The sequence below is a fragment of the Prionailurus viverrinus genome, chromosome B1 (genome assembly GCF_022837055.1).
Source record: "Prionailurus viverrinus isolate Anna chromosome B1, UM_Priviv_1.0, whole genome shotgun sequence".
In the NCBI taxonomy this organism is placed as follows: domain Eukaryota; kingdom Metazoa; phylum Chordata; class Mammalia; order Carnivora; family Felidae; genus Prionailurus; species Prionailurus viverrinus.
In genome coordinates this window covers 129,424,771-129,440,424 of record NC_062564.1, presented here as the reverse complement: position 1 = coordinate 129,440,424, position 15,654 = coordinate 129,424,771, and the positions used below count along the sequence as shown (strand labels likewise).

General features: G+C 34.4%; 1 long non-coding RNA gene across 1 annotated transcript; it reads left to right on the top strand.

The window, feature by feature from the left end:
* Positions 1-6,739: 6,739 nt before the first annotated feature.
* On the top strand, positions 6,740-14,819 carry LOC125163346 (uncharacterized). Its single transcript, XR_007151418.1, has 3 exons — positions 6,740-6,828; positions 13,588-13,731; positions 14,746-14,819. It is a non-coding gene; the product is annotated as an uncharacterized LOC125163346 (long non-coding RNA).
* Positions 14,820-15,654: the final 835 nt, after the last annotated feature.

Here is a 15,654-nt window from a genome sequence, read left to right as displayed (position 1 = left end):
ACTATTGATCAATATACACTCCATATAATTCCTTAGTACCTCGTCACTCTTAAGTGTGGCCTCAGGTCAGCCACATCCTCATCATCTGCTCATTTTTCAAATGCTGAGTCTCAGGCCACACTCTAGAAGTAGAAGTCGAATTTAACAAGATCACTAGTGATATGTAAATGAGGTAACGTTTGAAATACATTATCAACATATTTTACATATAAGATAGTATGAAACTTGATCTTTCTTACTTCAATTTCAGATCTAGTGCACTATTCTCTTTTGGAAGGGCACACAAGTTGCGTTCCACTTCAGGGAAAAACCTGGCTTCTGTCATAAAACTCCCTTATCCAAGCTCTTCTGAAATTCATTCATTCATTTATTCTTTCATATTCACTTATGCTCAAATAATTACTAAGAATCTATGATAAGCTGGGCAATTTTACAGGAATTATTTTCAGTTCTGGGGATTCCATTTTGATAAGAAGAGAGAATCTTGGGGCGCCTGGGTGGCTCAGTCCGTTAGTTAAGCATCCGACTTCGGCTCAGGTCATGATCTCACGGTCTGTGAGTTCGAGCCCCGCGTTGGGCTCTGTGCTGACAGCTCAGAGCCTGGAGCCTGTTTCGGATTCTGTGTCTCCCTCTCTCTCTGATCCTCCCCTGTTCATGCTCTGTCTCTCTCTGTCTCAAAAATAAATAAACGTTAAAAAAAATTTAAAAAAAAAGAAGAGAAAAATCTTGCCTTCATAGAAATTACCTTATAGATGAGGTAGGAAAACAATAAACAAGTTGAGTACCTAAAATGTATAGTAGGTTAAATGTAAAAAAGAGCTATTAAAAACAGCAAAGCAGTGGGTGGCTCTATAGGTTAAGCATCTGATTCTTGATTCAGAGTTCAGGTCATGATGTCACCATTCTAGAGTTCGAGCCCCGTGTCAAGCTCTGCATTGACAGCCTGGGATTCTCTCTCTCCCTCTCTCTCTGCCCATGCCTCTCTCTCTTTCTCTGCATCCTTCTCTCTCTCTCTCTTTCTCTAAAGTAAATAAATAAACATTAAAAAAAGAATACCAAGGCAGTAGGTAAAAGTAGGGAATATCAGAGTAACTTTATGGACTCAACTGTTATCTTCAAGTGGAAAACACTCAAATCTAATCTTCAGCCTTGTTTCTTACTGGTGGTGTTCTTTTTCCAGGTACATTACAGTCTTTGCATAGATATCATTTAATATTATAGATTCATTGTTATCAAATTCGTACTCTGATATCAATTGGACGTACCCTTAGCTTGATAATCTTCCCTCAATCCCTCCCCAACCTCATGCCTGGGGAAGCCCTTTGTCAACTTTTGTGCAAATTCACCAAAGTTCTCCAAACATCTTTTTATCTTTAGGGCGTCTCTCTGTCGGATAAATCCAAATCTGGAGCTCAAATTTCCCTCAATTCCTACCCAAAAAAGTCTTAAACAAAAGCATTAGTAAACAAATGTAAGCTTTATAGAAGACTCTGTAGTAGAGGGAGTGAAGTATGCTTGCATTACACAGCTATAGGTTGGGCTCCCCAAAATGAAGATTTCTATGCAAAATGTTTATTGGAGAGTGCTATCAAGAAACACACAAGGGTGCACCTGGGTAGCTCAGTTGGTTAAGTGTCCAAATTAGGCTTAGGTCATGATCTTGTGGCTCCTGGGTGGGAGCCCTGCGTTGGGCTCCATGCTGACAGCTCAGTCTGGAGCCTGCTTCGGATTCTGTGTCTCCCTCTCTCTCTGCCCCTCCCCTACTTCTGCTCTGTCTCTGTCTCTCTCTCAAAAACAAATAAATAAAAAAATAAACAAACATTATAAAATTAAAAAAAAAAAAAGAACCACACCAGAAAGGCAGTGACAAAGCAGGATTGGAAAGAAGAAAGAGTTGAATTATGATGACTAAGTTGCAAAAAAGACCTCAAATAACAGGGACAGTGGGAGTTCTGAGGTTGAGATACCTCTCTGGATATGTCCATAATTGAAGGGAGACAACTGTACCCTTGCCTTAAACAGTAATCTTTCCTTATCTCTGCTATGGGATCTTCTATAATGTTTATTATCCTGGTATCACTTGTGTGAAGTCCTCCAAGAAACAAACATCAAGACGGGATTAGCCATGAGAGAGATGTAATATGGCAATGTCTGTAAAAAATAAATAAATAAATAAATAAATAAAGGGAAAGGTATAAAGAGGAGATAGAGTTACCAGACTGTGATGAAGATGTATTGATGGCAGGTAAAGAAGAGAGAGAGGCCAAAGGAAGAAGTATCTCAGACACTGCAACTCTGGTAGACTTTGGCAAAGCTGTTAGGGAGTCTTTAAGCCAAAGTTGCTTGTCAGAGAGTCCTGCAACTCTCAGGAATGGGGTTTCCTTAGGATTCATTACATGCTCAATTGCTGGCCGGGGATAGTCCAAGGGAAGCATGGGCTTAATTTCAGAGCTCTTACAACTAAATCTCCCTGCAGTCAGAGTTCTGACAGGCATATTCTTATAATTGGAATAATGAGGTACTAGAGTTGCTGCTACAAAATGGGGGCATGAAGGAACGTGTCTGGAGTGTCAGAAATTCACTGAGATATCTCTTAGTACTTCTATACTTCTGATGAAAGTAAATGAGCTTTTGCAGTGATCATGAACTAAGAAAAAGTAACTGGAATGACTGTGTCATCCTACTAGGTAATGCAATTAAAACAATAGAAATGCGAAGTTAATGGTCTCTAAAATGGGAGATAGAGAAAAATATTAAGTATCAGTTATAGTCTCTCTTTGTAGCAGCAGATAGATTTCACTAACCCTCTAATTTCATATATTTTATTTTTGACATCAAAGACAGCCACCATTTTGAAATGCCAATCACTACTGAGCAATGCAAGAGATAGGTATTAGTGGATCCTATTCGATAGGGCACTCCACCTTCCCTTGACTAACCTCTGAGTTCATCTGAAATGGCGGAGACTAAATACTGTGCTTCCCTATCCTTCAGTGAGACAATCTTGAGGCACATCCAACATAGTTTTGCAGAGGGTGCCCAGCAGAATTGACTCGCAATAAACCGCTCATTAACACACTCTATGTTAGCTTTTTCTTTCCTCTAATATTGCTTTCCCTCATTTTTATTTCTTTGAATCACCTACAAATAAAGTACCTGAATTCAAGTTTTTATCTCATGATTGCTTTCAGGAGAACACTAAATTGAGAGAATAAGAAAATAGGCAATTTTTCCTAGATATTAGGAAATTCCTTAAATAACATTTGCTATTTTAGTCCTAGAAATTTTTTTATAACATTTCAGAAATATAGCTGGAAAACTATAATTGTTCAATATTATGATGATCTCAGAATATTAATAACAAAATAACCTCCTATATAGGTAAGATAACAATTTAACCTCATGATTTTATTATAGCTGGAAACAGAGAGAAGGTTATTTTTCATTCTTAATTTAATAGTTGTTTTGGTAATTGTGAGAATACTTGGTCCCCAAAACCTAAATCATTTGAGTCTATTCTCTTCTGATCAGAATAGGTTAAATAGATTCATAGGAACATGTAGATTTGGTTCTTTGATTAAAGAAAAAAAAAACTTCTTGGGGTGCCTGGATGGCTCACTTAGCTAAGTGTCTGACTCTTGATTTCAGCTCAAGTCATGATTTCAAGGTTCATGGAATCGAGACCCACACAAAGTTTGCTTGGTATTCTCTCTCCCTCTTTCTTTGTACCCTGCCAAAAGAAACAAACTTTTTTAAAAACTTCATATAATAAACATGCTGAAATATATTTATGAAACTACTTAGGCATTATAAAATGCATTTAATAAAATAAATTGTCTCAGTAGGTTATTCAGTTGTTCATATGCTAACTAGAAGGAAGGTAAAACAAAGTCATAAGTGAAGGAGAAAAGAGCAAAATATTTCTTCCTTTTTCTGTTGTATTTTAAAGTAGAGATTGAGAAATAGGGTATTGGAATATGGTTCATTACATAGAATGCTTTAGTGGCAGTGTTGCAGCTAACAAAGAAAAGACTGTTTTCCAACGCCTTTTCATAAAGCTGTTAATGATGTTTATATTGGTGCTTATTCCTGATAAAGTAGACAACTAATTTTGCTTTGTTTTGTTTTGAAGGGAAAGGAGAATTGCTGTCTGAATGACTCCCAAAGTTTCATAACCAACAAATGCCTACTTTGTGAATTCAAAATTCTATTTTCATTAAGTAGAATCAAGAATGGTTAAAGTTTGGAACATAATGAAACTTTAACAACTTTCTTTTTTCTGTATTTATTTTTGTGACTTATAATCACTTGAAAAATATCATTCATTAAAGAATCTGATCATTGTCATAGTAAGTTTATTTGTACTATAAAGTATGAAAATGCATGCTCTCAGACCCAACTAGCCAGACATGAAGGAAGAACCTACCTACAGCCTATTGTACCCAGAAGGACAACATTACCAGAAGACAAACCATAAATGTAACCCCCGGGAATGAATTAACTAAACTAAAGAAATGCTTTCAAATTCCAATTTTTTTTTTCAGAGAAAGCAAATATCTAAGTTTCCACATAAAAAGTTTCAAAAGTCAAACATTCTACTGACTTCTTTCAGGTAACCATATCAGAATTATATTGTATAATATTTAAATAAACGCATATGATAGGAAAATAATGCTTCTACTGTTTCTCATTAATTTAATTCATACAACTGTACTGTGGGACTAAGCAAAATGTTAATTTACAAGCTTTATTTTTCTTTTAAAAAAACATTGCTTTTACATTCCTACGGTAAAAATTCAATCCTGAAGTAGATTTTTCTGAAGGCACAGTTTTCAAGAAATTCTCTTCATGCCACATTCCTGTGAATTGGCAACTATGAGAAATAAATATTCAAAGAAGGTACAAATCTCTGAACTCCACTTCTACAAGGATAGTTGAGTGCCCTGTTAAAGTAGACAGAGTTCCCGATGCTAAAGTGTAAATTCAAGCTATCTAAGAAATCCGACATAAATGAAGCCCACTCACCTGAGGGAAATCTAGGCAAAATAAGATTCAAGGCAGTAAAACATTAAAACAGTTATTTTTCAATAGCATCTCTCTGATGACTGAGTAGTTCTTTTAAACTGAAATATTCTAGACATTTTTGAGTTAGAGAAAATCATAGCTTAGACAATATTCTATTGAGGCTTAGGAAGATATTTTTGATTCCATATTATATGTTATAAAGAAAAATGCTAGGTAAAAAATGAAAGACTGGTCAGAATCTCATAGATCTCATAAATCAGAAACTTGAACGCTCTGTGTTAAAATAGCACTTCAAGGCACACCGCAACCGTATATTTCTTTGCCAAGCCTTTTAAAAATAAGGAAAAGCTTAGGGAATTCATAACTGAGACTCCTTGATGGAAACTTGAAAGTAACTTTAAAAACTCAATATAGTTAAAGAAATGAAATAAAAATTTTTCATAATACATTGTTATAGGTGGGTCTTCACTTCTGTAAATGAACTGCCAAATGTACCTTGAGTTTACCAAAGCTATTTTTATATTTAAACCCATTGTTGTCTGTTTTCATTTTTACCCAGAGGATATCTACCATTCTTATGATGCAAGACTGCCAGAAAAATGTACAGTCTGGAAATCAAGTTTTAAACTTATTTTCTCCCAAAATGCTTTTTTTTTTTTTTATATTAATCCAGAGGTGACTGAGTGGCTCAGTCGGTTGAGCATTTGCCTTTGGCTCAGGTTGTGATCTCACGGTGCGTGGGTTCAAGCCCTGCCATCAGTCTCTGTGCTGACAGCTCAGATCCTGGAGCCTGCTTTGGATTCTGTGTTCTCCCTCTTTGCCTCTCCCCGACTCGCTCTCTGTCTCTCTCTTTCAGAAACAAACATTAAAAAGAAATTAAAACATTGTTTTTAAATATTCAGCCAAACATAGATTTTGCCATATGTCTACCCTGCCAAAGAAAAGAACGATATATGTCTTGAAGTAACAATACACATCTTTCATAATAAGATTTTATTTCCTGATTAGTGGATAGAACAAAAAGCCAAAAGAATCGAATTGAGAGATTTTTCTTTTATATCTGCCAGTCTTACATATATTTTTACAGGCATTTTAGGACTTCTACCACTAGAAGAAGTGGATTTTTGGATTTGACTTTATCAATCTAAAAACATTCAATTGTTACTTTTGAAAATGCCTTCAATCCTGGTAAGCTGTCACGAAGTATCCCTACCAAATATTACATAACATCACTTCAAATTCAACCCTTGACTCTCAAATCAGAATTTAATCCTTTCTATTTTTTTTTTATTTTTTTTTTAACGTTCTATTTATTTTTGAGGCAGGGAGAGACAGAGCATGAACAGGGGAGGGTCAGAGAGAGGGAGACACAGAATCTGAAACAGGCTCCAGGCTCTGAGCTGTCAGCACACAGCCCGACGCGGGGCTCGAACTCACCGACCGCGAGATCATGACCTGAGCTGAAGTCGGCCGCTTAACCCACGGAACCACCCAGGCGCCCCATAATCCTTTCTATTTTTAAAAGAATCCTTCTATTTCTAATCCTTCTATTTCAATCCTTTCAATGAAGATTAATGAGGCATGTTACAAATTAATAATTACCCTAAAAATTATATAAGACTTAAAATAAAATTTTGTGTTTGTGAATTTCAAGTTTTTACAATCCTTTTAAAAGTCCTTTTTTTTCCCCCCTGCAGAAAACCCGGATTCTGAGTTTTAGGAGACATAACACTGAAACGGAAGCTCTAAAAGGGCGGTGGTCTTCTAATCTATCTCTATGAGGCTCAGCACAATGGTTGGCACGTAGGTGACATGTTCGTAATGAAACAAGTAGTCGTAATCTGGTTCTTTAAAATCAGTGGTGTTTAGCACGGGCTAAGCTTACTGAGATTCGGCAATGATGTATCCAAGAAAAAAATGTAAAGAACAATTCTGAATAAGTAGGAAAACATTTAAATTTAAATTTGCTCATCCAAAGTATCATTCCTGTTCTGCAAAGAAATCTCTGTAATCCAGTTTGTTCATACATTTTTCTGATCAAGAATTCTTTTCAGCTTTTGTAATCCCAAAGCAGAAATTTAGTATCATATTGAATTCTGAATTTAGGTGGGCATAATAAAACTGTCTTTAAATTATGACTTTGAACTAGATATTTTATAGGTAGCATATACTTTCTTTTTGTGGTGTACTTGGTCTCAGATCAGGAAAAGTTAATGTTTTATGTACCTTACCAACCAACTCTTTTTGTTTATGGATGGTAGCTATGATTTTGTCTTTTTCTTACAATCACTAATAGTGAGTTTCACAGAACCATTCTTTCAGCTTATTGGGAACCATTCTTGCATCCACAAATGAAGATTATTAAACAGTATACTAATTTTCTTGTGAATCTTGTTTTGAAAGTGCATGTAAATATCATTTTTCTTAAATATTATCAAAGTTTAAATTTTACTATAGCATATTTCTTATACCACTTATTCTCACAAAGGAAAAATATTTTCTCATTTTTGTCCTAAAGGTCTTAATTATCAAATTCAACACATTGACAGAAAGACAGAGGAAAATCATCAATTATTAATAATGATCAACAGTTGCAGTAAAGCATCTGATAGCAGTCAATATTCATTCATTTTAAAAGTTTTTAGAGAGATAAGAATAGAGGAATTTCAATCTGATAAATATCTATAAAATCGCTAAATAAACACCATCATTATGGTGAATTGGTGACTTATGGAAAGATTAGATATGTTACAAGCATGCCTACTATCAGTATATTTAATGAAAACTATCTTAGCAGTCATTTCCAATGAAACAAGGATAATAAAAATAAATAAATTGATTGTAGTTTATTTACACAATTCAGCAATGAAGATTAATGAGCTACTGCTACATACATTAATAAATCTTTCAAATAAAATGAAGCCAGTAACAAAAGAAAATTGTTTCCATTTATATAAAGTTCACAAACAGGTAAGACTAGCATAGACTATAAGTCCTGGGGCGTCTGGGTGGCGCAATTGGTTAAGCATCCAACTCTTGATCTTGGCTTAGGTCATGATCTCATGGTTCCTGAATTTAAGCGCTGCATCAGGCTCTGCACTGATGTTGCAGAGGCTGCTTGGGATTCTGTCTTTACTTCTCTCTGACCCTCCCCGACTTGTGTTCTCTCTCTCTTTCTCAAAATAAAGAAACTTACAAAAAAGAAATTAAAAAGAAGTCAAAGAGGTGTTGCCATTGGAGTGACCACTATTCCTTACAAGGTGGCACAAAAGAACTTTTGGGGTTCGGATAATATTCTCTTTATGCAATTATGTACACTTCATTAGAACACAGCTGTCTTATTTATTTTGTTATCATTTGTTTAAGTTTTGTATGTATAATTCAATAAATGTGTTTTTAAAAGGAATCTGCTGCTTGCTACTCTACAAATAGTAATTCTGTATGGTAAAATTGTAATACTATATAACATATATAATATTTTATGATATACTTAATATAGGAATACAGTAATGGCATATGTCAAAAAATACATTACATAATACAGTAAGGCTTTATAGTAATGTGGTGATAAATTATACAACAATACATTAAAATATCATAGCTAATACATATCATGCTTAATGTATGCCCTATTCCAAGTGCTTAACATGTTTACATTTAAATCCTAAAAAAATTCCTAGACTTTCAGCTTCCAGTTCCTTGTGTGTGAAGTGTAGAGGTCAACACTCCATCCTAAAGACAAAATACTGAACACACTGAAAGCAAACAAACACACACACACACACACACACACACACAACTCGTTTTGAATCCACAAGAGGGGAAAGGACACAAGGCAAACTGCTGTCCCCAAACCAGAGAGACAGACAGGCAAATACCTGGCAGCATGGCTCACCAGACCTGACAGAAACCACCATGGGAACCAGTGCCAGGTAGAAAAAAAACTAGACTGTAATTGATGATTACTGGAGGCTCAATGTGGAAAACTCTGAGAATTAAAAACTCCAGAGAAATCTAGTCACAGTGGGCCCCCACAGTATTGTGAGATTTACCTCTAGGTGTTCAATGTGTGTCCACAGGAAATAGCAGAGAAAAATCATCTGCTTTTGGGGGTGGGAAACAGTGAATGCTGGAAGAGGGAGGAATGATTTTGAAATATCCACAGTACAGTGTTCTTGTTAATGAGTCTTATCATCAGGGGGAACTAGTTATTCAAAACATAACATGCTGTGGTATTATCAGAGCCTAATGATGTGGGAGAAGGGAAATATGCGACTCATCCCACTCTAGCCATTCTGTCCAACCTAAGGAGAAAAAAAAACTCTGAAAAACTTTATGAAATTCACAATACAGGGGCATAAGCTTACTAAAAGACTAAAACCTAATTATAGGACTATAGAATGCCTACCTCCCTGCCATACCTCACCATCACATCACTAAGGCTTATTTGCAGCAGCTCCTCTTACTCAACAGATGTCCAGCTATCAAGAAAAACTTACAAGGCATACCAAATAGTAATAAACTCACTTGAAGAGACACAACAAGCATCAGGAAGAGACATGACAAGGATGTTGGAATTATTAGACCAGGGATATAAAGTAATCATGATTAATATGCTAAGGGTTCTAAGAGACAAAATAGACAATATGCAAAAACAGATGGGCTATGTAAGAAGAGAGTAGAAATCCTAAGAAAGAACCAAATACAAACGCTTGACACAAAATAAACAAACAACAACAAACAAACAAAAACAATGTAACAGAAATGAAGAATGCTTTTAATGGGATTCTTAGTAGATTGGACATAGTTGAGAAAAGAATCTCAGAACTAGAGGATATAGCAATAGAATCCTCAAAACCCAAAATGCAAAGACAAGAGAAAAAGGACAGGAAAAAAAAAAGAACAAAATAAACAAGCACTGTGGAACAACTGTAAAAAGTGTAACATACGTGTAATGGGAAAACCAGAAGAGGAAAAAAGACAAATAGAAACAGAAGAAATGTTTGAACAATAATGACTGGGATGACTGAGAATTTCCCTAAATTAATGTCACACACCAAACCACAGATCAAGTAAGCTCAGAAAACACGAAGCAGGATAAATGCAAAAACAAACAATCAAGTGAACAACATAAAAACTACAACAAAAATTACAACTTTGCATATCATTGTCAAACTACAGAATATCAAAGATGAAGAAAAATCCTAAAAGAAGCAAGAGGTAAAAACACCTTAACTATACAAGAACAAAATAAGAATTGCATCTGACTTCTCAGAAATCATGCAAACAGGAAGAGAGTAGAATGAAATATTAAAATCTTGAGAGAACAGTAACCAACAATCTAGAATTCTATACCTTGCTAATTCATCCTTCAAAAGTAAATGAGAAATAAAGACTTTTTCAGACATACAAAAATTGAGAGACTTTGTTACAAAGAGACCTACCTTGCAAGAAATGCTCAAAAAACTTATTCAGAGAAAAGTAAAATAATATATAAGTCAGAAACTCGTGTCTATATAAGCAAATGAAGAATATCAAAGAGGGATTAAGTGAAGGTAAAATAAAAAACTTATATTTTTCTTATTTTAAATTGATCAAACATCACAAAATGTTCAAAATAATAGCAACTTGTATTGGTTGTGTATGCTTGTGCACATTATATATACACATATATGTATATATATGTATGTATCTATGTACCTATATACATACATATATATGTTTCTGTATGCTTATATTTAAATGCAATAATGATGATACAAAAAACAGGAGGGAAAAATTAGGATTACTTTGTTATTATAAAGTACACTACCCATTAAGCAATTTTGAAAAGTGACTTAGATTAGCTGTAAATATATTTACAAACTCTAGAACCACTAAAAATTGTTTTTAAAAAGTATATTTAATATTCTAAGAAAGTAGCATATAAAAGAAGCATATAAAATATTCAATCAAAACCACAAAAGAGTGGAAGACAAAAACAGGAAGAAAGAACAAGTAACAAACAGAAAACAGTAACAAATTTGGTATATACTAATCCAACTATATTAATAATCACTTTGAATGTCAATGCAACTAATTAAAAGACAGAAGTTGTCAGAATGTATCAAAAAACAAGACCCAATTTTATGTGATCTATAAGTAACCCACTTTAAACAGAAAACATATATAAATGAAGAATAAATGGATGCAGAAAATATACCATGATGACATTAATCAAAAGAAAACAGAATTAGCTATATTAATTTCAGACAGAGCAGCTCCAAACCAAAGAGGGTTAACAGGGATAAAGAAGGACATTGCATAATGATAAAGAGATCAATTGTCCATGGAGATATAACAATCCTTAAGGATATGCACCTAAAACAGAGCATCAAACTATGTGAAGCAAAAACTAATAGAACTGCAGAGAAACAGATGAATCCACCACCATAGTTGGAGACTTCAAAAACCCCCTCTCAGAAATGGACATAACAGCAGAAGAAAATCAGTAAAACATAGTTGAATTCCACAATCAACAGGATATAATTCACCTCTATAGACTACTTCTTTCCAACAACAGGATAAATATTCTTCTCAACTTCACAAAGTACCAAGATTATACCACATGTTGGGCCATAAAATACACCTTAACAAATTTAAAATAATAAAGATCACACAATGTCTGCCTTCAGACCACAATGGAATTAAAACAGAAATCAATAACAAAAAGAAAACTGAAAAATCCCAAATAACATGGAGATTAAACAAGACACCTTTATTTTTTTTTTAATTTTTTAAGTTTATTTGTTTATTTTGAGAGAGACAGAGACAGTGCGAATGGGGGAAGGCTAGAGAGAGAGGAAGGCAAAGAATCCCAAGCAGACTCCGTGCAGCCAGCTCAGAGCCTGATGTGGGGCTCAAACCCATTAAACTGTGAGATAATGAGCCAAAACCAAGAATTTTGGAAGCTTAACTGACTAAGCCACCCAGGCACCCCTAAACAACACACCTTTAAATAACAAGTGGATCAAAGAAAAAAATCTCAAGGGAAATTTTAAAATATTTTGAACTAAATAAAAATTAAAACACAACTTATCAAAATTTGTGGGATGCAGTTAAAACAATACTTAGAAATTTACATTGAATTACATGAGCATTAAATGCATATATTAGAAAAAAGAAAGATCTAAAATCAATAATCTGAATTTCTACATTAGGAAACCAGAAAAAGAGCAAATTAAGTCAAAAGGAGAAGGAAGAAAGGGAATAATATAATTAAAACAGAAATCAATCAAATTGAAAATATGAAATCAACAGAGAAAATCAATGAAAACAGAAGCTAGTTCTTTAAAAAGATCTGTAAAATCAGTAGGCCTCTAGTCAGGCTAAGAAAAAAAGAGAGGACACAAATGACCAATATCAGAAAAGCAAGGGGAGGTATCACTTCAGATCTCATGGATATTCAAATAACAATAAATGAATCCTATGAACAATTATATGTCCACAAATTCAATAACCTGAATGAAATAGACCAATTCCTTAAAAGACACAATAAAGTGAGCATTTGAATAGGCCTATATCTATTAAAGAAATTGAATCAATAATTAATTAACTTCCCAAACAAAGCTTCAGAGCTAGATGGGTTCACTGGCAAATTACATGTAACATTTAAGGGAAAAAAAAAATACTAATTCTCTACATCTTTTTCAGTGGATAGGAGCAGAGGCAATACTTTTTGACTTATTCTATGAGAACAGCATTATCCTAATACTAACACCAGATAAAGAGATTGCAGGGAAAGAAAGCTACAGACTAACATCTCTTATGAACTTATATGTCAAAATCCTCAATGAAATGTTAGGAAATCAAATCCAACAATATATACAATGAATTATATACCATGACCAAGAGGAATTTATCCCAGGCATTTAAGGAGGAATCTTAAATGCATATTACTAAATGAAAGAAGCCAATTTGAAAAGACGACATGCTATACGATTCCAATTATATGACATTCTGGAAAATGCAAAACTATGGATACAGTTAAAAGATCAGTGTTTGCCAGGGGTTCAGTAGGGAAGGATATATGAATAGATACAACACAGAGAATATTTAGGGCCATGAAAATACTGTCTGATACTATAATAGTAGATACATGTCATTATACATTTCCAAACCAAAAGAATGTAAAACACTGAGAGTGATCTGTAATGTAAACTTTGAATTATGGATGATTAAGATTATGAAGGTAGATGTATCTGTTATAATAAATGTACCACTCTGTTGGAGGATGCAGATAATGGGAGAAGCATGCATATATGAGAAAGGGGTATATGGAAAATCTCTATACTTTCCTCTCAATCTTGCTGTGAACTTACTGTAAAATTACTCTTGAAAAAAAAACTCTTAAAAAATCCTATGATTCTATTAGACATCCCACATGGTAATATAAAAAAATACAGAGAAAAATAAGTATAGTCAACATATATATCATGCTTAATGTATGATGCATTGCTGTAAGTTCTTAATACGTTTACATGTTTAATTCTAAAAATTATTTAATCTTATAATTCTCCTCAGTTTACATATAACAGGGTACAGAGAAAACAGAAGCTCAGATACATGCCTTGTCCAATTTCACACAGCTAATCCATGGCAGAACCTGATATGAAACAAGCTGTATAAATGGAAGGAAGACAATGCATGACTCTCCTTCAGCATCAAGTACGCATGTTTAGTGGTGCCTTTACTGTCTCATTGTACAGTCAGTATCACTATTTGGTTATAACAAAGAGATATCTCTGCTCACAGTCACTACTGAGTTCTATTTGTGGATTGATTCTTTTCCCTCTTCCTCAAACTGTTCCTGTAACTTTTCTTCATTATCTCCAACAACAGTGTTGTAATAAAAATGGCCATGAAACTAGTGATCTCTTGGTGAGAAATCACCTACAAAGAGTACAGCTATATTGTACAAACACACTTTTACCCCACATGCCTCTGCTAATTATCCCCCACCCTTCCAATGAAAATAGTCAAGTAGTGGGGATGCCTGGGTGGCTCAGTCAGTTAAGCATCCAACTCTTGATTTTGGCTCATGTCATGATCTCATGGGTTCACGAGTTCAAGCCCCACATCAGGCTCCACATGCTGACAGTGCAGAGCCTGTTTGGGTTCTTTCTCTCCCCTCTCATGCATGCTGTCTCTCTCTCTCCCTCTCTCTCTCTCTCTCTCTCTCAAAATAGCCAAGCTTAAAACAATAGTGAAGCAGAACAAAGGTAGTATGAAAACATCTGGAATCATAAATTCAATGGCCCACCAATTCAAATCTGCCATCATGAGATATGAAACGTTCTATAACCTAACTGCGTTATCTATTCACTTTGAGTTGATTTTTTGATAAGACAAAATTTAAATATATGACTTAAATATATTAGTTGGCTTAAATTTATTTTGCATCCCCACTTAGTATGCAGGTTATGAAATGAAAAAGAACAAAAGCAGCAGAGGGATTAATAAATGTAGGTAGAGCTGATATGCTTTTATGGTAGGCAGAATATTATAATTATCTGTAACTCTTAGTAGTAAATTTGTTAATATTTTAGTACCTGCCTCAGTAGTACAGAACATTCAATTAGACCTTGAGCTACAGTTTCTCTTCTCAAGCATCAAACAGTAAATAAGGACCAGCCTCACACTATGTTAATTTAATTTAACGTGATTTTCTTTTCTTCTTAGGCTTACATCCATTGCGAGTTATTCACATATTAAAATTTAAGGCTGTCTGTGAGACGTTGTGCAACTATGATAGGTAAATGACTCTAACCTTAAAAAAAAAAACTTTCATTTAAAAAAAATTCTTATTTGGGGCACCTGGGTGGCTCGGTCGGTTAAGCGTCTGACTTTGGCTCAGGTCATGATCTCACAGCTCGTGTGTTCCAGCCCCACATCTGGCTCTGTGCTGACAGCTTAGAGCCTGAAGCCTACTTCTGATTCCGTCTCTCTCTCTCTCCCTCTCTCTTTGCACCTCCCTCACTTGCAGTCTGCCTTTCTCTCTCTCAAACATAAATAAGCATTAAAAAAACAAAAATTCTTATTTGTTGGCTCCCCTGAACCTTTCAAATAGATTTTAGGTTGGCTCTACTGAGTATGTATATTTGTTTTAAACTGCTTATTGAAATGGTGTTTAATAATGGTAGAGTAAAAGAAAAAAACATTAAATATTGATTATCACTCAAAAGTACTTTGTTAGTTATTCTTAGTTTTTCATAGTTTGGTATCCACTTCATTTGTGCAATGGTTCTCGTTAGTTCTTCCACAGTGAGTCCAGAGGAGAAAACAGTTTCAGTGATATGGTCTAAGCATGCCACTTATTTGTTTCCTTGCATATGCTTCAAATGTTGTTTTCCATAAATCATAAAATTGTAAAGCATAGTATCAGGATAAAAAAAATCTTGATTTTTCAAAAGTTCTAAGAATGCGGTAGGAAAGGCCCTAGAGATCATCAGTTGGAATTATGTATTTTATACATGAATATGAGTAAACTGTAACCCAGAAATATTAAGTGATTTGCTGAAGGCCAGAGTGTCTCTCACTGATAGATCGAATTTAAATCCCCATGTTACCTGAAATTACTAGCTATATTTT